The 27,320-nt window shown below is 35.5% G+C and overlaps 1 protein-coding gene across 1 annotated transcript in view; it reads left to right on the top strand.

Moving 5' to 3' along the window:
• The window catches only part of LOC113505195 (sex peptide receptor-like), a 287,008-nt gene that overhangs the window by 81,235 nt on the left and 178,453 nt on the right, over positions 1–27,320 (top strand). Inside the window, exon 2 of the mRNA XM_026887787.1 lies at positions 6,438–6,472. The gene's annotated coding sequence lies outside the window, so the exon portion shown is untranslated. The remainder of the gene's footprint in view (positions 1–6,437; positions 6,473–27,320) is intronic.

Consider the following 27,320-nt stretch of genomic DNA (forward strand, 5'->3'; position numbering starts at 1 on the left):
GTTAACCCATTTAGTCCTGAAACTATTTTTTTCTAAAATGTTTGTTTTTTTCTTAGTATATAGGTTGATAGGGGTCTAAATATTAGGAAAACCTAAAAAATTAAAATCCTGAAATAAAAGGGGTCTGGGAAATAGCCGTACCACATATGGTACAGTAGGATTTGGAGTAAGAAAAATACCGTAAAAATGAGAAAAAAGTTGTTTATTGTTCATAGTTATTTAAAAATGTAATCAGAATAAAAAAAACCGCAGCAAATGAAAACTTATTAAAAATACAAGAAAAACATACACTAAATTAGCATTTTGTGTGGTAAGCAAGAAAGCATTCAACATGCAATCCAACATTACATTTGATGCATCTTGCTGGGCTTTGTCGGTGGCAATGTCCACATCTCGTTCTTTTATTATCGGGCTGTTTTATTATATAATGACCCTTGTCATCAAATCGGGAATCCATAGTTAGAGATGATTGTCGGCTAGGTCCAGGCTTGCTTCGAGACTTATTCGATTCAATTATGGATATAGCTATGCGACGTCTAAAATACAATAAATCTTGTTTGCCACCATTGTATCTATAAAGTAGCCAGGCATTTTGCACTGACATGTCAAGACAATGCAAAATAAGGGGCATGTACCACTTTTTTCCCCGGATGCTAGTTCTGACTGACGAAATATTTTGATCAGATAAGTCGACACCACCCATATTTTGGTTATACTTCTGAATCAAGTGAGGCTGAGATACACTAATTTTCTTTTTTAGTTGTTGTGAGTATCTCTCTGCCTTATGACACGGTAATATCCCCGTTGAATTTGAGCAAACTGTAACAATGCTGTTGTCATGCCATTTACAGATTATAATGGAGTCACTAACACGATAATCATACTCTCCTCTTTCCTTCTTCTTCATTTCTTTATTAGCTATCAAAGGACATTTTCCTGTTCGATTTTCTCTTATAGTGCCCGTTACACCCATATTCCTTTTTGTTAACTCTTCAACCAACGGTAACCCGGTAAAAAAATTATCAATATATAAGTGATATCTGGATCCAAGCTCAAGTTTCATTAGTTTATCTGAATATGTCAAAACTACACTAGCCCCAAGGCCTAATTCAGCATATCTGGCGTTCAAAATTGTAGTGGCCCCTTGGTAAGGCTCAAACCAAGCTATATAGCCCCCCGCAGTAGCTCCTACCCACAGTTTGAACCCATACCGTATGGGTTTGCCACGAATAAATTGTTTACATCCATGTCGACCAAAATAAGGCACCATAGCTTCGTCAACACTGTGGTTTTCTTTGTGGGGACAGTGGTCTAGAAACTTGGCAGATAATTTGCTCATAAGTGGCCGAACTTTTGCAAATTTATCAGAAGAATCTAACTGATGGTTGTCCATACAATGTAGATTTGAAAATATGTAGGAAAAGCGGTCTCTCGATAAAGCACTAGCAATGAGCTCATTCTTCACGTCAGGCGAGTTCTCCCAATACATTCGTCTTCTATTTACCGAGGAATAGCCACTTACTAACAGAACACCAATCATACACTTCATCTCTTCTATTTTTATATCAGCAGCAAGGTTTTTTCTTCCTATGTACCTGTTCGTCTCAGTGGTCAATAAATCAAAAACATCCTCCGAAAAAAAAAAGAAAACCATTCTAGTGGTGATTTTTCCTGAGGGACGTGGTAATCAGGTCGCCATAATGATAGTGAGCCTTCGTAATCCCGTTTCCTCCAGTTATATTTTTTTAAAACTTTATGAAGGGGCTCATCATTCGTGTCCGGATCCCCAATGTTGTCCAAACTAACTGTAGCGGGTTGACGTAGCTCTGCGTCCGCTCTGAGCAAGCTGGGAGGTAGATTATTGACATTGACCTGATCTTCGTCTCCAGAGTCCTCGTCTGTCAGTTCTGCATTCGCATTATCAGGCGGAAGTATGAATACATCATTTTCACCTTCGGTTGTCTCAACATCCCCCTCTTCCAATAAAGATAAGATGTCATTCAGGGATAATGGTCTGAAAAGCAAAAAAAAGTTAATTGAAATGGCATATAGTCCTACCGTACCAAATAGGGTACACCATTATTCATGTCTAAATAACTAAAAAATAAATAAATAATTAGGATATTCAAATGTCACAATGAAACAAGAAGTATTTTAGTTTTATAAAAAGATGGAAATTATTTGTATAAATTATATAATTGTAGTATATTTACCTGTTGGAAGCCATGTCTCCGCAGAAAAAATAAATTTACGAAACTTGTTCAATAAATCTGCACTATTATCAGCATTCAATTGCACTGGCGTATTTTTTCCGATGAGCACTATTCTTCTTTTCGACATAAATACCAAATAATATTAAAAATATTATGCGAGTACCTGCAAAAAAAAAATATAACAAGTGTACCGTATATGGTACGGTAGGTCTAAATGGGTTAATCTGAGACAGCTAGACACTTGAAATATTACAGATTCTATGAATAACATCAGCAGCTGCATAATGCAGCTCTAAAAACTAGAAAATAAAATAACTAAAACTAATTGAGGAAATTTACTTGTCACCCAACCGATTAGTTGTCTTTTCAGACTATTTTCGCGTTGTGTCACGAGTTCAACTCGCTCTTGGTGAGTTATTTTAATTTTGACTGGATAACTTGTGTTCGGAATATATAATGTTTTCATGAAGTTTATGAATTAGTTTTGATTGACCTCGATAGCTTAGTTGGTGAAGGTTTATGCATTTAGCCCGGAGTAGCAGTTTCGAATCTTGTCTAAGTTCTAAATTTGTCCATTGTAGATATTTTATTTTCAAAAACTGGTCCTAATTTTTCACTGTGATAACGAATCATGAATTCACAAAATTATGTTTCAATCGAAATGAAGTAAAGAATGACAATTTACATAATTTTGTCGGAATCTGAGTTCATTAAAAATTTGGTCCTTTGATTATTTTCCCATAAGAAAATGCGGAGTAATTTGTCTTTTTAGACATTACTCTTTGTCTCGGACGCGGTCTTTTAAGCCGGAACAAATTGTTTGTTAATTATGGTGGTCCTTCCTATAAATCTTTGCAAATTGCTAAGGCTATTGTTTTACTTTGAAAAATCTGTAGTATATATAATACAGTACATTACTGACATTTACCGCCACCTCGTATAGGGAAGGTTTAAGTATTGATCACCATGCTAGCTTATTGCGGGCTGGCGATTTAAGATGTCAAAATAAAACAGGTTTTTTGTAGCCGATATTTCCCATTTTCCACAGTTTTCCTTACAAGTTTTCTTACAAGACTTTCATAGTGAATATTTAGTATTTATTTATATAAAAACATTTCTATAAATACGAAATGCCAAGTATTACTATGTACCAGGCTATCATACATTCGTGCATGTGTCTCAGTAGTAACTACATATGCAGCTGTGCGGGTGAAATTGTGCGTCAAACCTCCTCGGGGTTACACGCTCCCGTAAACACCGCTAAACTGCACCCTAGGGCTGTCACGTTACTGAATTAATATACCACAATATTACCATTCAGTATTTTCTGCTTTATTTTTTATTTATTTTTATTTAATAATTTATGTACACACACAAGAGGTCTTAAAAGTAACATAACATATGTTAATACAAATGATGTACAAGGGTACTGCTTATTTCTTTAGAAATCTCTGCCAGCAGACCCGCGAAAGGAGAATTTATTTAATGTTATTCGTGGTTTTGAATGATAAAACGTGTCATTTATTTTGTGAAATATTGTTTTAAAAACTGATTTGCATATGTGATTTTTGTTTTTGTTGTTATAAATAAATTGAATTTATTTTGCTAAATATGTAGAAGTGTATGTCTGTGACAGTTCAATTTTGAAACTCACTTATGCTAAAATAAAAGGATTCGTTGTTTAGAATATACTGACTAGGTGCCTAGAGAGAAGAAAGCATAAAGGATCATAAACATTTAAGCAATTATTCGTCCACAATTAGCACTTTTAAATTTCGTTGTGACAACCCTAGCCATACAATAATGAAGTTTAGCTGGTTGAAGAAAAAGTAAATTGTTCGTGAAGAATTCGCGGTTTATATTTCAAGTGGGAAGGTTTTCTATGATTTATTAAAAAAAAAGGTTTTATTAATGGTCGTGATACTTAAAAAAGAGGTTAATAACAAAAAAAACACACAAATTTTACTGTAACTGGCTCAAAAAACAGAAAAGGGAAACCATTGTTTAAATTTGTATGAGGATCTCTGAAAATTCGATAAAAAGCCATGCACCCCAAAGTCGTTCATATGGAACTAAAACACCCGTATAAAAATACAGCCTTTACATCATCATCCATTATTCCTCACTATAGGAAGTCCGGAAAGACATTTATATGGGATAACGGGAACCGACGTCAGAGGCACGGGAAATTGACATTTCCATTTTCCATAGATAGTAAACATTCGGTTGACAGATAAACGCAAACATCACAGAAATTAATGCCTGGATCCCCAAGGTCTGTTGATTCTGGTGTAACAGCTTGAAGGGTTAAAAGGCCTTATTTGGAGATCATCTTTTTTCGCAGTTTTTTCGCGAAGCTTTTAGGCTTTGTTTGATCCGGTAGATTGCTGTCATATTTTTTGGTTGATGTACCTACGATTTTATGGGTTTATGTTGTGTGAATTTCTTGTCAAATGCGGTCAGAAACAAAAGTTGGTTTTAGAGTCAAGTTAAAATTTTGTTGATTTTTTCTGAGTAACAAAATAGGTTTGATAAACTTTTTTGGTAGATCTATAAAATTTTGCTCCAGTTTAAAGTTAATGTGTTATTTTAGTTTGATATACCATTAAAACGCCTACTATTCTGGTGCCTTTGCAGATCAATATGGACTACAGAAAACATCTTTAATAAAAAAAAGAAATAAAATCACAAAAGAAAACTTAAACCAAACGAGGCTAAAATTAAAATACAATAATTTCATCTTAAACCATTCCAAGCACTTTAAAAAATTAAATGAATAACTCTAGTCACGCGATAATAAGACTTACTCCTTTTAAAACCGAACCACAATCTCCATAGATCTTGAGTAACGTAACAATTTCTACCATCGTATCTCATACCCTGACATCTTCACGATGTAAACGCAAATGATTTGGAGCTTTAATTTGAAAGTGACGTCACTTAGTTAGAAATTCCTTCGTTCCGCGAGCCGTGTAGAGACTTACAAGATCTTAAATTATAGCACACGTTTAAAATGACGTAGGGGTTGTTTAAATTGAGAATGATGAATGAGAAAGGTAGAGGGGTTTTTGGTCCTTCAAGGCGAGTGAAGGACCGCTATAATGATAAATAGTGTTAAGGTCAAAATCAAAAGAAAACTACAAAGTAATGGGTTTCCTTGCCAAAACTTTGTTTTTTTTATAAACTTTAAAGAGGACTGTTGGTGTATAAAATATGAAAAAAATATCAAAATTGGATCATTCACTCCGAAGTTTGAAAGTAACAAACATAATAGAAAAACCACGAATTGTGAACATCCTGCTTCTTGAAGTTGGTTAAACATAAAATGTAATGAAGTAACTGAAGCGGACTTGGTAATGGAATTAAATAATTAATTAACTTAATGTAAAATGCAAGGGCGGCACGTAAAATGCTTCAAAGAGTTCCCACCTGAATTCTTTATATCCTCACTGATCAAACAATTAAGTCATTTCAGGAAACCAAGTTTTTAGTGTCAATGTTTTCAATTTGTTACAACATAAAAAAGTAAAAATCTAAATATTTTCTTTTCGTAATTGTGGCTTTTAATTTTTTGTTTTTATGATTCCGTAAGGGAGCAATAGATAAAAACGGATCCCTATTACTGAGGCCGCCATTCTGTATCTTATGAACTGTGGTAGCTAAACAGTTGTAATGGCCACAGATGATTTATTAATTCCCACTTTGATAAAAATAAAGGGTTGAAATTAAATAGCTGATCGGGTTGGTAGGTGGGTGATTATTGTTTTGGTTTTTTTTTACCCTACTTATGCAGAACCCTCATTGTATTCCGAGTCTGACTCTTACTTGAATGCTTGTTTTATATATAGCCTATTCGATATTTCTCTTCTGGACTTAGGTTCCTCCCATTTTTTTTAAACTCTTCTTACCAAAGTCACATTACAAACTACACAATATTTTCATTACAAACGTCTACAAAACACACGGCAAATTCCAAATTCCCTAGCTTTTATTATCACCGATGACTATAGAAAATAGCTGTCACAAATCCATGTGAGTGACGGTAGAAAAGACGCTCTATACATTGCGTAGTGCGTTAATATTTTATATGGAACTAATTATTTTACCGAGCTTATTACAGTAATGGAGAGCACATGTGTGTCATTTTCGTTATTGGAATTAGCTAATGTCAGTATTTTGGTACCGGTTCGAGGTTGTGTTAAATATTGTTGTTTTTGGTTTCAGATTGATTCATTGGTTTGGGTGTAAGGACCACGAAGGTAAGACGGACACAGACTTGTTTTTTCTCATATTCTTAAAGCCACTCTTTTATTCTGTGTATTTGTGACTTTTGTGTAATAAAAAAAAAGTGTAGCACTCGGAGACTGCCGCGGTAAAGCTAAAACTTATGCAATTTTTGCAGTTTTTTTCTTTGATATTAATTTCTCCCAAACAGCTGATTACGGTAGTTTTCCAATACGACCAATGCCACCTAAAGGCGGGTTGAACTAAAAAGACAAGCGTGATATTTCAAAAAGTTATTTAAAGTTCTGGTATTTATCGATGGATGGAAGAGTGGGGGATGTTAAGTTTTATTGTTACGGAATTTCTGGATTCGGTCTCCACACTCAAGGCCCGCGATAGAAGCTATGCAATAGCTTAAAATAATTAAGATAGCACCAGTCCCACTTCCAGACATACACAGGTAACATTAGTTAGTTCTAGTTTTCAATTTACCAAGTTCCCTTTGCTCTAAGTGCCGCTTTAGTCAACAAAACACTTCCATGACAGTCTTTCAACTGTATTTCAACTTTAACAAAACTCTTTTGTCTTTCACGTCGTAGGCATGACGTTTTAGCTTGAAGACAGCTGCCAGACAGTCGTGCAACTATTTAGTGGCTAGTGAGGGCTGCCGCTAACACAGGTACAATTGTCACAACCCTTATCACTTCAATAAATATATGTATCCTTAGAGTATATCATTATTTGGTTCTCAGAATTTCGGAGGAACTATATTTTCTAGGAACCGCTCAAAGTTTCTGAAAAATTCGTGTCAATATTTTGTAGCCTTTTCCCGCGGCGATGTGTGAACGTTTTAGGAGTTAAAAATTAATAACGTATTTGAATTAAAATGGCGCTCTCATGTATTTCTTTTGCCGTGCCCAACAGGGACTATGATTGTTTCAAATGATTACTACCTAAATATATGGAACGCAATATAGAATTAAGTATTACACTTATTTAATTTAATATGCCGTAGATAGATCTCGATGGCGTGCAATTGGGGAGGCCTATGTCCGGTAGTGGACGAATATGGGCTGATGATGATGAATGTTATATGCTTGCTTATCTACTAGCACCTAGCTTACTATAGAAGTGCCTAATAGATAGATCCCTCCTACTCAGAGTCACAGCAAAATGTTGATTGTGTTTAGTAGTACATAGATTTATATTATGTTGTATTTTATTAAGTTATTTATTATTAAGTTCAACTCCGATCTCAGTAGGTTATACAGAGACAATACTGTTTTTGTTTTATAAGTATGTTTTAAGTTTATTGCTCTATTGTATTTTTGACTTCAAGCTCATGTTACTTAGTTAATTTAGTTGTAGATTCTTTCTAGCACTTATCACTTCTTTTGTAAATGCTGGTTAACCAGTAATTGGCGACTGTGTAAGTCTTAGACATAATTTACATTATACATAAGCATTACTGTACACAGAAGCTGTTGGTAAACCTATAAAAATAAATAAATAAATACTCAAAACGGTTCCTAAAACTCTCAAAGTGCAATTAAAGAATTAATAATCAAAACTAATGCTGGGTGCAGCCAGTAAATTACATAAACAACGCACATATACAAGCAAGAACTGTGAAAATAGTAATAAAGTTTAAAATTGACATAAATATTAAACAATGCCACCATTTTTATAAACAGGAGGTCGGGATTACAATCTACTAATAATTCTATTACACCGCTGGGTATCACTCAATTATTCCTCACTTACACTTAAATACACTTAATTTCCCACCGGAAAAAGCGCTAAAAAGCTACGAATACAATTAGCTAATGAACATTAATTAATATTTACTAATTCGATGGAGAAATGCAATTTAGTTATGTACGTGTTATGTACGTTTCAATGTCCTTTAGCATTTTGTCATGAGGACGACATTTCCAGAGCTCTGAAAAGATTAATTAAAATCCAGACCAACACTACAATGTCTTAAAAAAGAATTGTTATGTGAAAGGGAGACAGGGTATATCAGTTTGTATAGCGCCATTTTGCTTCCTCAATATCAACTGTTTTTCTTTGATAGCAGATGGTAGTAGTTCACGACTTTTAAACAAGAAGGTTTTATTTCTTGCTAGAGACAAATGAAGCTACAAGCTGTATTTAACTTTAAAGAAAACTCGAAACTGTAAATCAATGCTTCTGACTGGAGTTTCAAGAAAAGTAAAGTACTTTTGGTTCCTATTATCATGGTATATGGAGAAGGAGAAGTAGTACTATTAGGAGATCAAGGTCAACCTTAGAATAAACAAGTATAAATATAAATTTATCATAGAAAGATTTAAAACAAGTTATATTTTATAAACGAACCCAAAAAAAAAAAAAAAATTGGGTTGCCCGACTACTTTCAGACCTAACCGGAGTCCTGAATCTTGCTGACGCGGTGGGATCGCGAGTCGAACTACCCGATAAATACGTGTAAGTAAACCGTTGCATCATTTAATAATGAATCATTCTCACGATAGTAACTTCCAAATTTTGGTAACATTGATATCAGTACTACGACGTTAGGAGGGGGGGGGGCGTACTTCCATTATCAATTCGGAGCTTCTATAGGAGCATCTCGAGATCTATGGCTATTATCATAAAACTTAGAGAATAATTGACATCTGTGCAAAGCCACAAGGAAAAGCTGAGAAATAATTATAATTACAACAGATGCTTCCTTCTCGAGATTATAATGAATGTGGTTTTTAACTAAATTGGACTTCCTTTCAGATGTTCCGAATATTTGACAGTGAGACAGTGTTATGTTTCCATTTGATCTAGTTTTACTGTCAAATGGTCCTGGGTTGTATTATTCATGTTTAGAACGATTGCTGTCATAATATTTATTAGAATGAAATGCAGCCTTGATTTTGTAAAGTAATTTGTGTCTGCCTGTTATCAAATTTCTAACTATGCGGTTGACGGTTTGATGCCAAATTGATATAAGTATCGATGTGACTTTCTGAAGAATAATGATATTCTTAATGGCTATAAGTCATCTGACAAACAGTGAAAAAAGGGCCTCACTAAAACTGGATGTCAAAAGCTCCAAAATATAAACAATCGCCAAATAGCGATCAGACGTGATGATCAGACTCTTTTTTTCTTTATAAGAAAATGCCTTAACCAGTTGCATATAGATGAACTCGTAAATACGTCATCCAAACTTTTCACTTGCTGACAACAATCCCACTAACATATAAACCTCGACTTTCCAAATTGGCATCCCGTCACCGAGAAAATGCTTTTGTCGTCAAAGATTCGAATTTGTTCGGTTCGGATAAAGTTTCAAACGGATCGTAATATATAGAGCATCCCAGATTCTGTAAACGAAGATTTATGAGACGGCACTATGTTAGAGGCAGAAGAATGATTTATAACAACACGTTGGGTGATAGTTGGGATTGAATTTTATATTGGGGTAAATAGATTTTATGTAATGAACATGAGGTGATAATGTTGGTAGTCGTGTTCCCTAGGTAACTGGGTTGAGGTGGTCAGATAGGCAGTCGCTCCTTGTAAAACACTGGTACTTAGCTGCATCTGGTTAGACTGGAAGCCGACCCCAACATAGTTGGTAAAAAGCTAGGATGATGATGTTACGGTTTCGTATCCAGCTTTCTCAGTGAAAAAGACAAATATATTTAAAAGAAATAATTAAATAATCAATACGCATATTTGTTTATTATTAAAACTATTCGAATTATTATCTTTTTAAAACTGTTTCGCGATAATCTAAACTTGCTTAATTAGCGAGAGGTATTCCTAAAAACCGGAAAAATAAAATTAAGCCGAGATATTTTGGTTTTCACCATTTCCTTGCTTTTTATAACAGCCATACTACAGGATAAAATTCTCTATTTCGACGAGGAAAAAACAAGTCCCGATTTACGAGTACAGACAATTAAATCGAGATTTCAAAATGTAATCCTTCACCGTTGGCAAGGAGGCTTTGATTTACAAAAGACTATTAGCCGGTCCATTGATCCCCTGGTCTTTAGGCTATTAAATGCTTCATTAGTTAGAAGAAAACTGTTGGAATATTTGGTGCTTATTCCGGCTCATGACTAAGTCTGTCGAGTGGAAAATGTTTGGGTAATACTCATGAGTCGAGTGTAGACCCTAGTCTTTATGAATCGTATTGAAATACTTGGACTTGGTGTTCGCCTCTACAATAAACTGCCTCTCACTTTATTGGAATTGCCTTTTAACTCATTTAAAACAACGGTTAAAGATAAACTGTGCAAGAAGGCTTACTATACAATCAATGATTTTTAAATGATAAAAATAGTTGGTCGCCGTGATTTGCACAGGACGGTTTAGTGTGGATTAATGTTTGACGTGTATTTGTGTAATTTGATAGACATACTCTATGTGTGTAACATTGTGTTACCTATTTTGTTTTATTTTTAGTATAATTATACGCATGCACGTATATATTATTTATTATAAATTTTGACATGTATAATTTATTAATTATAAAATTGAATGACGTAGCAATTTATGCCGCCTCCGTGTTTAGGGCTATGTCAGGTAAATCAACGTTTGGGGTATTTCTTTCAGTCTTATTTTATTTTATTAGCCGGCAGCAGATACGTCATGCTCCCTAACGGCCGCTTTCTATATTCGATCTCAATCCCTAATTTACGGATCGAGATTGACATTTGAATCCATTTCCAACTTTTAGTGTTTCTATAACGGATCCATGGATCGTTTTCTCGATCTTTTTCTTCAATCTATCTTTGGGAGGGCGGATCGAGATTTTAGATTGGTATTTGTACGAAAGTGACAGTTATGCGTTTTCTATAACCGATCTCTGGTTTTGACAAATCGATTTTTGGCGTGATATATAATTGCGATCCCCAATTTTTTACGGATTGTACTGAGAAATCTGTGAAAATGGAAATATTTTCAAGTGATAGTGATAGCGATCTTGAAGTATTAGCTCAGCTATCGGACTGGGATAGTAGTGTCAGCGAAGAAGAACAACTCTGTCCTCAAAATTTGTAATTGTGATTGTCTTTTCGAGTGGTAATTTTTTTTCTGTACTTTACTTGTAAACGGGGGTCAAGGATTTAAGTTGAAGACCAGCGCTCAGTAATTCTTTTGGATTGCTATGCATAGCTGACGCTTAACCTATTTTGCTTTCGGTATTATAGTTTTTGTGTACTAAGTACACTTTTACCAATATCTGTAATACTGGAATCAATAGATAACGATTATAATATACTCGTTTTGATTTATTTATTTAAAATCATGAAGTATCATTACAGGGTTTACCCTAATGCGACAGCAAAGAACTTAAACTAAACAAAAATTGAAACACATTACATTATTAAAAACACATAAACACGTCAGTCTGATTTTGAAGAAGTTGGTGGTGTGGAGAGCTCTTGTAAGAGGTGCTTTGGCGAGCAAATATATTCTCGCTGTAGGAACTATCAGTAGGTGCGGGCTTCGCCGCCGCCACACGTAGCGGTCCGGTACACACACTCAAGCGCTGCAATACTTCCGGGTGATTCTCCACTCCACGAAGCACCTTCACCAAGTAGACGACCAGTGCAGCCTCCCGTCTCATATACAGTTGATTATTGCCAACCATGCCCAGAATAGAGTGGGATCCATGAGTAGGTAGAACGGATACACCCCATACAGTTTCTTGTACAGATGGCGCGTGAACTTATTCTGAACGCGCTCGAATATTACCGCTGTATTCTATTCTATAACTGAGACATCGGAAAAACAAACAACAAATAAACTTGCGATTTTAAAATATATTATGTTAATGTCAAACTGACTGACAACTTTTTGATTGACTGACGTTCCGTTGCTCATCAATAAACGTTTATTGTCGTTTATGCTTTTTCTAATCTTGAGGTAGAATTACAGTATTTGTCCGCTACGACTTCCCAATCTTTTATTTTTGTATTTTTTGCTATTTCTAGTGATTATACATAAAATAGATAAGCTTTAAGAAAAAAGCCACCATTTTACTTATAAATAATCGCTGAAGTACTTTTTCTGCACATGCGTAAAACAAAACGTTTAGCAGGGCGATCTATCCGTTTTTTTTGGATGGATTTCGAGACGAGATCGATTAATGAAATGCAGATTCAAGCTCAATCGAGGGATTGAGTAAAATCTGGATTGATCGGAATCTTAGATTCGGGATCGAATATAGAAAGCGGCCGTAAGTCGTCACTGCCTGCGGTGGCGTCTTGGGTCGGGTCACCTCCTTCCCTCTAATATGGCGAGGGAGGTGATGGCTGACCCTTGCGTCATACTCGTGAACGGGTGCTGCTTGCGGTGGCTGGTCGGTCTGCTGACATTGGCCTTAGTACTTAAAGTTTAATTTCGTATAGGTTTATATACAGCGACCTCAAACTTTTGTTTGTTTGGCATGGCACCTGCACACTTATTTTTGTTATTGTTCTGTACAATTATAATATTTTTTGTAAACGGAATGACAGCGTGCTGCTGGGGAGTTTGTTGCGCCGTTTCTTCTCTCACAGCAAAAGCACTTAGGAAGCGGTGACGGGTGGGCGAAACTGGTTGCTGTCCAATGTAAATGACCTTCAAAAAGTGCTACTTAGTAGCCTAATTTGAATAAATGAATTTTGATTTTTGAATAGAAAACAAATGTATGATAGTCATATTATTGAAAAACAAGTGATTTGAAAAAAAAAAACAAGGATTAGAATGATTATACGCAGCAAGCCATTTTGTTTTTAAACTACTCTCTCATTAAAGAATTTAATCCTTGTGTCGCGGTGGATCCACAAACATACAAATCACGTGTACAAAGGCACCCAGACTCAGAACAAGCATTCATGGATCACACAAATGCTTGCCCTACGCTGGGATCGAACCCGCGACTTTCGCGCTCAATCAGTTTGGCGTTGTGACCTCAACCAATCGGCTATCTGTGCAGTCTGAGCCTATTTGTTGGAAACTACGGGAGTAAAAAGAAAAATTTTAATAAACCTTATTTGTTTTTAACACTACCCCAACAACGTAGTTTTCAGGGTGATTGATACTTGAGGCATTAACTATTACTATTAAATTAGTCATGATATGCATACACTACGTAATATACACTGTAAATATTATAATCTTATTTAAACATACACATAAAAGAATATCCATACCCATTATATACATAAAAGAGATACAACATCACACGTTCTCAGAGCAACAACCCTAACGATTCCAAAACAAGATCGACCCAGCATTTATAGCCAAAAAACAGATATGTTTGTAAATAATTGATCGCTCAACCTAAACGGTTGAATGTCTCCACACCGCAGAGCGACGTAATTTTATCCGGGCCGAATAGCGAGAAAATCTAATGCGGTTTTATTTCCTCGAGCGAACGCTTGCTTGGATTTATAGTGTTTTAAATTGCTAATGGAAACTGTTTCGCTTAAATTTTAATGATGATGCATAATGCAAATGATTTCATTTCATTATATAAGTTGTGGAAACGTTTAAAAGTAAAATTTGGAAGAGTGTTGAACTAAAAGCCTGGAAAATCCGCCTAAGTGTGAGTCAGATCCAAGCGTGAAGGGTTCCCTAACATTTTCTTTATCAAACCTGTTAATTCCGGGAAGGAATCTCGATTCTGAGGGTTTCGTACAAGACGGGGTAAAGAAAGAAGACCGACCATTATATTTACGACCAATCGTTGCTTATCTTTGATTTTTTTATTTGTTGCTAAAGTCACATAATCTGGAAATTCTAACTCACACGATTAATGAAATGAAAATTCACATGAAAATCACAGACAGCAGTCACAGCAACGGTCCCGTTTTCCCCTTTGCATGCACAATCCCACAAATCTGAAAACATAGCGGAAAAAGCGAATGAAGCGAAAAGCACGCCACAACTAGCAAAGAGTACTACACCTAGTCCATAAGCTCGTTTACAGACGACGCGACGGAAGGCTTCGATATCCGAGAATTGTATCCAAGCGATTACCGTAACACATCCTTAAAGAGGTTTGTATATGCGCTGTTGTAGTCTAAGGCTGGGTTTACATAGACAGTTGCGAATGCGAACAGACTCACTTTGAATGTAAAACTAGAAATATTTATCTTTGTTTCTTTCTATGACTATTTTGCAAAGGCAGAAACAGACTCACTTTTATTACTGTCTACGACAATTTTTTTGAGTGATGTACGATTGCTTGTCCTGAGTCTGGGTGTCTTTGTGCATGTGACTTGAATGTTTGTGATACCGTAGCGACACGGGGATCAAATGAAAATTTAAAAATATATATTAAAGACTAGAAATAATACATGTAAATGGTATGATGGCTGGTGGAAACTCAATTGACATAAAAAGCTATAAAAACGTTCTGTTACTACAATAATTTCTGACACACGTAATTTCAAAAATACATTGTTGCATGACGGGATTTGATCCCACGACCTTTGACTTGGCAGTCTAGCGGTTATACCACTAGGCCATCATTTTTATAGCAACTTTAGTTATACTAAAGAAACAAGAAAAAACTAAAGAGAGGTTGTTTCTAAATACATACGATTGATTCGAACAAGGTCCAAGACTGTCGCGTTCCAAAGACTTATGTTACCTCGTCTCGGGTTAAGTGTGTATATATCTGAATTAATAATAGCTCTGCAAATGTGTGTTTTGCAGTATTGATGTAATCAGAATTAATAATTAAGTTCATTAAATATTTATTGCTAAATCTGCTATATTATTGTCTGGTAGTCACGTAAACAGTTCGGCGTGGATTTGTTATAGATCAATTAACGTTGATGTAAAGGAAGTTAAATGTTTTTATGATTAATTTCCATACTTATGTACTATTTTATATACATATTATTAAATATTTTGAATAAATTAACACTGAAAAAGCAGCAGTCGTTGATACTTAAAACTGTCCTAAACATCATAATTCTGATATTTAGAGCAAGCAAGATCCAAATGACGTTAGAAATCATCTTAAAAAAATCTAAAGAAAATCTAGATAAAGGACCTAGTTGTACGTATAAATTGATCTGCCAAAAATCAATCACTAATCTGATTTCTTCTTGAATATTCATCTTGTATATCCCAATGAATATTCAACACAACTAGTCAGTATTTTGAATACTCACCCAACAGAGTTGCATTTATCACAGAGCTATAGTAACAAAGCGAGATCGGAATAACTGAATCCATTCACAAGCCTGAAGGCAAAGCAACGGGGATACGAATAACAAACATCGGTGAACTGAAGCTTAAGCTGTGGTCTTCTATAATCGCTATCGTTTGTCTACAGCGTCACGTTGTATGCCTCGCCATGATGACTGATAAATATTTAATATTTGGCTACATAACTTGAATTTCTGAAAACAGTCAAAAAGCACGAGCATCATCACCATAATCATCGTCTCATCCTATGGCTGTCCACTGCTGGACATAGGCCTCTTCATACGTTCTCCAACGAGACTGGTTCATTGCCACCTGCATCCAACGAGACCCAGCGGCTTTCACGTGATATTGCTGCTATATTATTCATTGCCAATTTTGTATAATGCAGCCCTATTGAAAAACTAAGAAACTAGAAACATGTGTCAAAATAGTAGAGTATTATTGTACAATAATGCTGTTTTTGGTCACATGAGGTCTTAAAAAAAACAGTTATTTAAATATGGCCTACTTACTAAATATAAATACACTTTGTAAAGGTTTTTAAATTATTTATTTACGATATACTCCCACATATTTATCGGGATTGCCCGACTGGTTTCGGGCCAAACCAGGGTCGATTCGGGTCGCGAGGAAACTGTTAACTCATTACTACTTATAAAACTGTTGATATTACTGTTAATATCTATTAAAATATAAACCTTTGGATGTCACTGACGATCTTTTTTACCACTCTCTATAATAAACATGGTGATCAGGTACTGCGTAACGCTGATTGCAACCTACAGCGTTTCTAAGACACCGCGGCTTAGGGAAAAGTCTTTGAGTATCGGAGGATTTCCAAATCCCAGGGATTTGCTTTAACGACATTTAAGGTGCCCCGATATATGTACAGCAATAAGTACTTATACGAAGATACGCGCGGATTCTGTTAAACAGGCTGTGAAGTTATTTAAGGCATTTGCTGCCTTTTTCCCTTGCTTATAATTAAAGAGAGACAGACAATAATTAGAGCTACAGGCTTCAGGCAGCTTCAGGTCTATCTAATTTGTTATATAAATTTACCAAAACGTTGAAAAAAATATTTGATACCGTGTTGTTCTTAGTGCAAGGTGAAAACCAATTTAAAATCTAAAGAATTAACTTACACCTCTTGTTGCCCTTTTCTCACACTACACACTAGTCAAAGATAAAAATACTTTAAATTAAAACACAAGAGAGATTCTATAGATTCCACATAAGGACCAGAAGGAATCCTTTGATCCATGCCTTGTCAGATATAACCCAATTTACATAACTGTTTATGCAAAGGATCGCATATGGAGATTTTGGCCACAAGGACCAAGTAACCCAATTATTTTAATTGCTTTCGCAACAGAATACATACGTCGTGTTTGTGATCCTTCAGATTTGTAGTGCCTAGTAAATCTTGTCTGCCATATTCTGGGTATTTGAGAGTTATTTGACGTAATGAATATTTAGAGGTCTGAGGAATTTTGGGGAAGATTAGTCTGTTGTAGTCATTAGAACGATTTGACAAAGTCGTGGTTCAGGGCTTAAGTTTATGGAACTAAACACCACATATTAGTTAGATCTTATATATATGTATGTCTGAGTCTAAGGTGTATACTTAGAGTAAAAAGACAATACTTTATGCAGTGGAACTTTTGTTTTTAGGATAAGCTGTCCACACATGCCAATCATTGCATCTCCTGTAGGACTTAATCTCGTCTCGTGCTTCGTCCCAGAAAACCGATTGCCTATATCGGAACCAGCAACGAAATTAATAAGACGTATTTTAAGGAATAGGTAAACTTCTCAGAAGATCTTTTTAACGCTCAGAAGAAATATTAAAAATACTCAAAGCTTAGAAAGCGAAAGTTTGTCTGTGATTTCAGATTTGTTATAATTCATGCCCAAATAATCAGATAAACTAAATTTAAATTCAGTATGGATGTAACTAGTTTATTTTTGAACTAGACATAGCAAGATCACACTGATGAGCAAAGACAGAACTTTACCTTCCAAACTTATCCATCTTACGAATCGTCTGATCACCTTTGCCCCACATATAGCTGACATAGACAACTTTATATCCCTTGCTCCATACTATTTTCCATACTAAAAATCAACAAAAGGGAATCAGCAAATACGACACAGTTGAAGCACACCACACTTTGTACATACCGTTGTAAATAGTTTTATCACTTTGTTACAGTATTTGGAGTTCGCGTTAACCACTGACCGACAATCTAGCTATCGGCGAGTAATTAAATTTTCCGCTTCGGTAAATAGCTTGTTAATAAAATTTGCGGTCACTATATTATCAATAGGATTCTGTAGTCTCATTCGAGGCTTTTGTGCTTAGTTCGTTTTGAAAGAGTATTGCATAATGTTGACAAGCAGCTTTGGCGTATGAAACCCGTTTTTGACGAATGACAGTTTGATTAGATACAGAAAACTTAGCAATGAAAATATACAATATATGTACCGGTGATTACTATTTTGTCAAAAATTATTCTGATATAAAAAAGACGGATAATAACAATTAATTTTTACGTCATTATACATGTGAATCTAAGTTAATTAAGAGACGACAATCTTAGTTAATTTTGAAACAAAACATTTAATAGATAAAAATATTATAAGTTGATCAAAAATATTATCCGATAAAATATTTCGACACTCAAAATATCACGAAATATAAAACATAATTCCCATTGTCTTAATTTTCTCTGGTCCTTTACTCCAAACTTCGTTAAAGCTGGGTTTAGTTCGATCTAAAGGCGAAATTAGGTCGAGCTAAGTTTTTTAGAAGAACCCTCTGAAGTGAATCCGAGCGATATCGATGGATTGAAGTTTGTGAATTTCATTTGTAATGGAAGCAAGTTAGAAAATTGTTTTGATCAATCCGGGGCAGTGACCGTTACGACTTGTTTTTCTGGCGTAAACATTTATTTTTAGTCAATGAGATTGGAAGGGTATTATTTTCGCAAGGATAAGTTTTTATGTCTATTTTAATTTTTTATTGTATTTTTCGTACGAAAGGTCACGGTTTTGGGTCAGTGACCGGTTAGCTCCGCGTGCCTCTCAATTGATGAAATAAAATGTTTCATGTTGCGGCTATCTCGTAGTTACCCTGCCTGGGATCGCGGTAGCTTGCATTGCGATCTCAGGTACAAGGGAAGGGTGAAGGACTCCGGTGGTTTTAGCCGGTAGGAGTATAGAGAATATAGAGATACGTCTCCGCCTTCCCCAGGGCGGAGAAAGTCCATGAGGATTTCCCCGGGTAAAAAAAAGTGACCGGTTGGTAGTTTTATAAAACAATTGTAAAAAACATTGTTAATTTGGAATTGGAAATTGTCGTTTTCGGAAAAGTCAGATAGCAAATTAATGACAAATCAAACTTAAACAAAAAAAGAAACATGTCAATATCTTGATAAATCTTACTTGCAGATTTAATGTTTTGACTTTAATATTCGCATACACTTAATATAAAAAAAAACGTTAATATTCCCTTTCTTACCATACAATACAGAGCAAAATATTCAATTTTGCAAAGTCGAGATATATATACTTACCGTGACGTCATTTGGTTAAATTAATAATGCATCGTTCTGATATCCTCCTTTACATGGGTAAGAATACAAATAGCTTAAAATATAAGTAAAAATGACGCACCTGTGCCTTCTTCAGGCATTTTCTCAGACATTATTCTTGTAATACACTAATGCTTACTAAAATATTTAATACCGTGTTAAAAAATGATCTCATAGAGAAGAAAATGTGTAAACTCTCTCAGACAATATTGCCCACTGAGGGCCTACTCAAACTAAAGTTAAGGTGCGTGAGTGTGATCTCTCGTTTGTCAATGTCAGCATTTATTATTTGGGTACCGTAATCAACGGGTAAAACGGAACCGTTTCGCTAAGACTCCGCTGTGAGTCCGTCTGTTATCAAACCGTGTCTTATGAACTGCGATAGTTATATTGATGTTGATAGAATAGAATAGAAAATTCTTTATTGCACTCCAAATAAGTACAGGATTAGACAAAAAAGATAGTTACACGGTCTTATTGCTTGAAACATTTTTACAGAATACCTTAAAGGAATACATCTATTGCCGTTAAATATACAGATACAATAGATTTTCTCAGTTTAAAGTATCTAATGGTACGGAACTCTACCTTTGCGAGTACGACTCGCACTTAATTTAGGGTTTTTTTGGTCTTATCGTCCTCAATGGGATTGAGGATTGAATAGTGGTCCTTCGAGTCGCAACTCGAAGGACCACTTTTTAAGTATTTTGTGGGTAAAGACGTCGTTAGAGGTTTTGTGTAATTTATGCTATTTTCTGTATTCATGTGTAGTACTGCGTTTATAATAAAGATAATTTTAGCAGTAAATAATTTCATAATTAGATAAATTCACTATAAACGCATTAATGATTTGCAAAGGTTGGTCTTTTCTACTACAAGGGCCACTTAACATTCAGTATGGAGTAAATAAGTTTTGATTTCTCCTTCGAAAATTAACAACAAAACGTCCCTTTAAAATTACGTCAAAACAGTAATTAATTATGGTTCACTGAAGCGTAGTTATCGGGGCTGCCCAACTAGTAACAGTTAAAGTAAGAAAACAGTATTTCCAGAATTCTTCTAGTTTTACCGGCAAAATTGTATTTATTGCCGATTTTTCAATCGTCAGATAACTTTTATCTGACAAATATGTTTGACGTTTTGACAACTTTTGTATAGAAAATATGTCAAACGGCCATATTTAGTCCTCAGATAGAAGTTAACTGATGATTGAAAAACCAGCCTTAATCATTTATGTTCACACGGAATAGTAAAAAATTAAACATAAAAAATATGATATACTTGAACGGAACGTTCATTTTTAATATAGGGTTTCTTAAAAAATATCAAAAAAGTACAGAAGTCACAAATTCCAAATGTCGAATTTCTATTGGTTAGAAAGAAAGTGAGGACTTTCTTTCTAACAAACTTAACAGCGTAATATCCCTTTAATATCACACGAAAACGTCACAACTACCTACATATAATTGAGTTGATGTGCGTCTGTTTGCTAATTGAATCCTATTTAATTCAATCCGTTGGTCAGTGCCGGGACAAGGTCGGAACGTGATTGACAATGAACAGAGCAGTTTAAATGTTAGTTTAACGATAACTGGGTTTAGGGTTAAGGTTTTGAGTTTGTATTGTTGATTTTAGCACGATTCTTGGTATTTAATGGGCTTGAGGTGGTAGGTATGGTTTGGTTGTCGAAAGACACATATTAGGCAGATAGTAAATGATAAATGCGGACAACATCACATACATTGTTCTGAACCCAAAGTAAGTTGCTAAAGCACTTGTGCTATGGAATTCAGATACAACGAAGGTACCACAAACATCCAGACCCGAGACAATGTAGAAATGAGAATTTTTACATTGACCCGACCGGGGATCGAACCCGGGATCTCAGAGCTAGCGACACCTTGACGACCTTGACGACCTCCGTGGTCGAGTGGCGTACGCACTGGTTGTGCGTACGCCACTCGACCACGGAGGTCGTCTCGTCATAGTCTTTTGTTTTTTTTACACGGAGCTCGTGGCTAAGCTATAACCGCATAAGTGAAACCATCACTTGTTAAGCCATGCTTGACGCGGTTGGTCCGTAGATGGATGACCATCTTTGTCATAAAGAGTTCCTCCGTGTTTTGGAAGGCACGTTAAATTGTGGGTCCCGGCTGTTATTCCTACATCTTTGACAGTCGTTACAGGTAGTCAGAAGCTTGAAAAGTCTGACAACCAGTCTAACCAAGGGGTATCCTGTTGCCCAGGTAACTGGGTTGAGGAGGTCAGATAGGCAGTCGCTCCTTGTAAAACACTGGTACTTAGCTAAAACCGGTTAGACTGGTAGCCGACCCCAACATAGTTGGGAAAAGGCTAGGCCAATGATGAGTCTTTTGTTATTTTCTAACTACTCCCGCATTAAGAAGTTTAATACTTGTGCCGTGGGGTTTTCACATACTTTGAAGTCTCATGCACAGAGAGTCAGGACAAGTATTCGTGGATGCACATAGTCATGTTTATATTTAAAAAGCTGGACTGTTAATGTAAGTATTTGACTGTGATATTTTAGAATAAATAGGAAAGTAAAACTTCAGAAAGCGTTTTCGCATATTTCTATTCTCCAAACACGTGTGTGAAATGTGGGCAAATCTAGGTGCTTTTCGCCGAAATTAACATTAAAAAAATGGTACTTCGTAGCCTAATCTGATTAATGAAATTTTGATTCAGAAAAAAACAACCAAACCATCAATCACATTAAAACTTTTGACGTAATATATCTCAGCTTTGAATAATTTCTATTCGTATATAAATGCTCTGCCCTTTTTCTATTTTCTAGTCTACATTAAAGGAGAATTTTCTTAAAATATCCAAGCCCGACATTTAAATATAATATCTAAGTATATCACAAGCTACAGGTCATTGTGCGTACAAATTGGAAGGGCGAAGGTTCTCGGAATAATGTAAGTGGCTTTATACAGTACCTACTGAGAATATTTGTCAGTTTCCGTCGCCAGAAATAGAGGCTTGATTATGAATAGACTGTTCCTTGTACTATGTTTGGTACTGTATAAATACAGTCACGTGCGAGTCAGACTCGAAATAGATGATTCCGTAATACATAGTTGAAAAATAAATAAAAAATTTGTCACCCTTCCAATATTTGACCGTATCACAGTCGCTTAAGCTCGGTTTTTATACATATTGTCGGTTTTTAAATCGGCAACGTGGTAATGGTTTCGATATTAGATATTACCTTAAATACAACGACCATCTATTGTTACCTGTGCAGTAAAATCAACTTTCAAAAAACTCCAAAAAAAGCTATCCTCTTCACCATGCGTCTCCAAAGGACAGTGGTTTCTTTTGGCCACGTTGCCTGAAAACGTGATGACAACCTGGAGAAACTCTTTTTCACGGATAAAGTAGACGGAAAATGAACGCTGTTTCTACAAAATCCTCACTGCTCTTGACGCAATATTTCATGATTTAGATCATACAGCGAAAGATCCAAGAGTAACATCAGAGCAAAAGTGAACTCTTGAGGGCACGAAATTCTTCACTGAGGTGTCGGAATACTAGATCTAACACAGTCTAGAACTAGAACAGTCTCCTATACAGTCCAAACAGTGGGAAAATAGAGTACGGTAAAACGGGGTGAATAGAGATTTTTTTAGGGTGGATTGAACCAGAGTTTTAATTAAAATTTAGACGTTTTACAAGACGAAATATAAAGATTATACGAAAATTCTCAAGCGTCTCATGAAGTAATTGTGTTTATGTAAGAATATATTCATGCGAGTACCTAAAAAACACTATTTTCTATTCATCATCGGCCTAGCCTTTTCCCAACTATTTTGGGGTCGGCTACCAGTCCAACCGGTTTCAGCTAAGTACCAGTGTTTTACAAGTAGCGACTGCCTATCTGACCTCCTCAACCCAGTTACTTGGGCAACACGACACCCCTTGGTTAGACTGGCTTTCAGACTTTTCAAGCTTCTGACTACCTGTAACGACTGTCAAAGATGTAGGAATAACAGCCAGGACCCACATTTTAACGTGCCTGCCGAAACACGGAGGAACTCGCTATGACAAAGATGGTCACCCATCTACGGACCAACCGCGTCAAGCATAGCTTAACCTGTGATGGTTTAAGTTATGCGGTTATAGCTTAGCCAAATCTTTCTATTCACCCCTTGAAACTCTATTCACCCCGTTTTACATTAAACTGTTGCTTCCCTAAGACTGAACCGGGATCTCCTAAGTGATTCCCAAATTTCTTACTACTCTACTGGCTAATATTTGTCACTGATTCTTGACTATATAAAAACCAAATACCACATTACTGCAAATATACTTAAGTATTCAGCGCGCATAGTGAAGGCTGTTGGAAGACTATGATTATTTAATTATCGCTCCTAACTGGCGACGAGTTAACAACTTGTTGCTTGGGTTATTACATTGTTTTACAAAGTCACAAGTGCCCTGGAATGGCATTTTACTAGCACTACTAGTTTTTTATAGCTTTATGCGATAATTTTGGCCGTGGTTTTGCTTGCGTAGATGGCGGTTGTATCTGCAAAAAGTATGTATGATAATTCAGGAACTTGCATACTACTGAAAAAATATCAACATTGATTTTTCTGAGCGTGAACAGGTCACAAATATACCCAATCTTTAGACTTCATAATATAATAGAGGTATTCGATTCTTATTTGTTTGATTAAAATACTTATAGAAACTGAATCTCATTTAGAATGCTGACTGCCAAAGCTATTTTTATAAAGAGGAAGGACATTTAATTATGTCTCCTGAAAAAATATACTACATAGTATATTATTATGACGACCTCCGTGGTCGAGTGGCGTACGCACCGGTTTCAAGGTGTCGCTAGCTCGGAGGTCCCGGGTTCGATACCCGTTCGGGTCAATGTAAATATTAAAATTTCTACAGTGTCTCGGGCCTGGGTGTTTGTGGTACCTTCGTTGTATCTGAATTCCATAACACAAGTGCTTTCGCAACTTACTTTGGGTTCAGAACAATGTATGTGATGTTGTCCGCATTTATTATTATTTATTTATTATAGTGCTTTCAAAATTAAATAAAAACCATATTTCCTCACGCATATAGATTATTCAAATAAAAGCATTACATTTTCAAAATAAGACAAAAGCGGTCATGAATTCCTGTCCCAATTTTATGATTCCAATTTCAAACTCACGATGTCTGCTTTTTATTGCAGTTTCGAAATACTTCTTTGTCGATGGTTGAGGAAAAACGAAAAAAATATTGCATTCAAAAAAATCTGAAGAAGAGTAATGAAAAAATTAATAATGGCCGCAGTGCAAGCAAGTTTTGCAGTTATGTAAAGTTTGTACATTTTATAAAATGAGATAAGATATTTGGGACCCTTTATTTGAAAGATATGATAAAAAGTATTAATAAATTTGTTATCTTTTGTCTAATATATAAAAGTTTTTAATTGGTATTTCAGTATTGTTTCCAGAAGTTAGCGGTCAAAACAATACCTAATTAAATACGTTTTCTTTGATTTTAAAAAAAGGAATGCTTATTACTTGCCCATCAGCTTAATTATTTAAAACTAAGTAGGTCTATTATGATCCCGATCCCTCCAGCACGCATGAAAAATTCGTTCATTATTTTTCCATACTATTTTTTCAATATATTAAAATAACTGAACCAATACATTACAGAGGGTTTCACCCGAACTATCTCATATTTATGACGCCATCGTATCCCATCCTTTACCAAGAAAACTATATTCCGGAGTGAATATCTAAAAAATTGTCATTCTCAGCAATATTTTTACAACTTGCGTATGTAAGCTGTTATTTTACTCGCACTTTTATCCTTTTACATCGAAAAAACTTTGCACGTGCCGTAAAAACGGGATTGGGACAAATACATTTTTGGGCCAAAAGTTTTGGAATACACAGTCACGCGTATAAAAGCCTCCTGTCGGATTAACTTGGCTTTCGGAGTTCCGTAGAAAAAGTGATGGACTTGGATGATAGGAATAGACTTGTATGTTCGCGGTTAAAAATTAAGTTCAATGTGTTTTTGTAAAGTTATTTGGGCTAAGACTCCGGGCCAAACGCGCCAGTCGCTTTAAAAACTGAGCTACCGAGGTGACAGACCAATTGTTTGAATTTGTTCATTGTATTGTACATCTTTTTAACTTATTTACTTTAGTGATAAATTGGTGAAACAAGACATCCCTCCACTGTCCGCTAGTCTTTCAATGGCTTGCATCTTTGATTTGAGTGAGAATTACAAATAATAAAGCCGCAAAAGGGCGGAAACCCTCCAAAATTACAAAAAGTTTTAAGTGGTGGTGGTGGTCTTTTATTCTAATTAACCAAACCTTTTACCTTTTCTTGTTATATAGGGATACTAATCACCTTCTCATCAACTTGGTAACATAAAGGAATTATCTTTTCAAGCCGTCTTTTACGTAATACAATACGAGATATTTTAATGAACCCTGAAAACACTACCCATTATTTTTAGCCAGTCGCTCAATCACAAAAAATAATAAACATATTGTTTCACGTTACGGAACCCGTCATATTCAAGTCCGCGACACACTTGACCAGCTTATCCCGTATCAGGTGTGGAAGTGACGTATTACGAAGCCTCCAGAGTGACATGCGCTGACATTTATATATTACGAGTCTGTCTTATAACATCCACGTATATAAGAAAGGCGTGATGAAAACCCGGCTTTTGTATGGGACCTTTCTGTAGTAGGTACAGTTTTTATGATCATCAATTTTAGGTTAGGCTTAAATATCGTAAAAATATAAAACTCTCAGTGTTGACGCAGTAAAAAATGTCGTGGCGTTCTATGCTCGAAAGGGTTGTTTAAATGCAAGATTTTTTGTAGACTATAACTAATCATATATATAGTAACATATAGTACACGCCTTCCATTTTTTGTCGATTTCGAAATTTGATATAATTCACTACTGCACACGGCATCATTTAGTTTCAAAGTGAGGAAAGCTTGCATTATCATGTACGGTATTAGACAACTGGTGAACATACTTATATACTTCTAAATACATAAAAGTTTCATAATTTAAATAAATTACATCCAGACACAGGACAAATGATTCTTTTCAACACATAACCAATTATCGTGAGCAGGAATCAAACCCACGACTTCTGATATCAGTTGCCAGGGCCATTAACCACCAGACCAACCAGGTCAGTGTAATATTGAATGTCCCAAAGCCGGGTGAAGGCCTATACAATATTCTCCATAAATTCTCAGTATTATTATTATTACTAGCCTGGAATGTCCCACTGCTGGGCAAATGCCTCCCCACTCTTCTTCCACTTGTCTCTGTCATGAGCCGCGAGTGACCAGTTCGGTAAGAACGAATCCAGGTCATCCCGCCATCTCCGTCAAATTCTCAGTAACCATTTTTTTTTCTTTTTTGAGACAACTATTGAGCCTTCATTTAAAAACCGTCTAAAAATGATCCATAGTGAATTTCTTCTTTACATCACTAAACAAAGCTTGCATTTTGTCGTGATAACGAATACTCAATTTCATTTCCACACCAGTGAACCGCTCTGTCAAACGTCATCGATCCGTAGAAGTCAGTCAGTCGAGCAAAACTTGATTTTCTACAACAAAAATAACAGAGAATCAGTCTACGTTACTAGGAGATAGTTATAACAAAGCTTATGTTACGAAAAGCAGACTAAAAACTAAAAAAAATCAAGGTGTAAAAATAAGTTAAGAAAAAAACAAAATTTTAAAAAGAAATTGGTAACCTCTTAAAGTAGTGACCATATTAACTATCGCCCCAAATGTTTATGGCATTCTCTACCGGACAACTATATAGTGAAGTAAAGACAGCAAAACGTAGGTGCATAAACACTGTGTATACTTATCAAGGTTCATGATATACGGCCTGATGACAGATGGACAGATAGGTGAGCCCTCGTTACAGATTTCCATCTGGGTTTAAAACTCCTTAGGGAAATCTAAAAAGATTAAATAATCTCTTTCAAATCGTCTCATATGCCTAAGATAGTTCCTAAGATGTGTTTAGATAAGGATTGGGTATTAAATAAAAAC

This window comes from Trichoplusia ni, chromosome 24 (assembly GCF_003590095.1).
Source record: "Trichoplusia ni isolate ovarian cell line Hi5 chromosome 24, tn1, whole genome shotgun sequence".
In the NCBI taxonomy this organism is placed as follows: domain Eukaryota; kingdom Metazoa; phylum Arthropoda; class Insecta; order Lepidoptera; family Noctuidae; genus Trichoplusia; species Trichoplusia ni.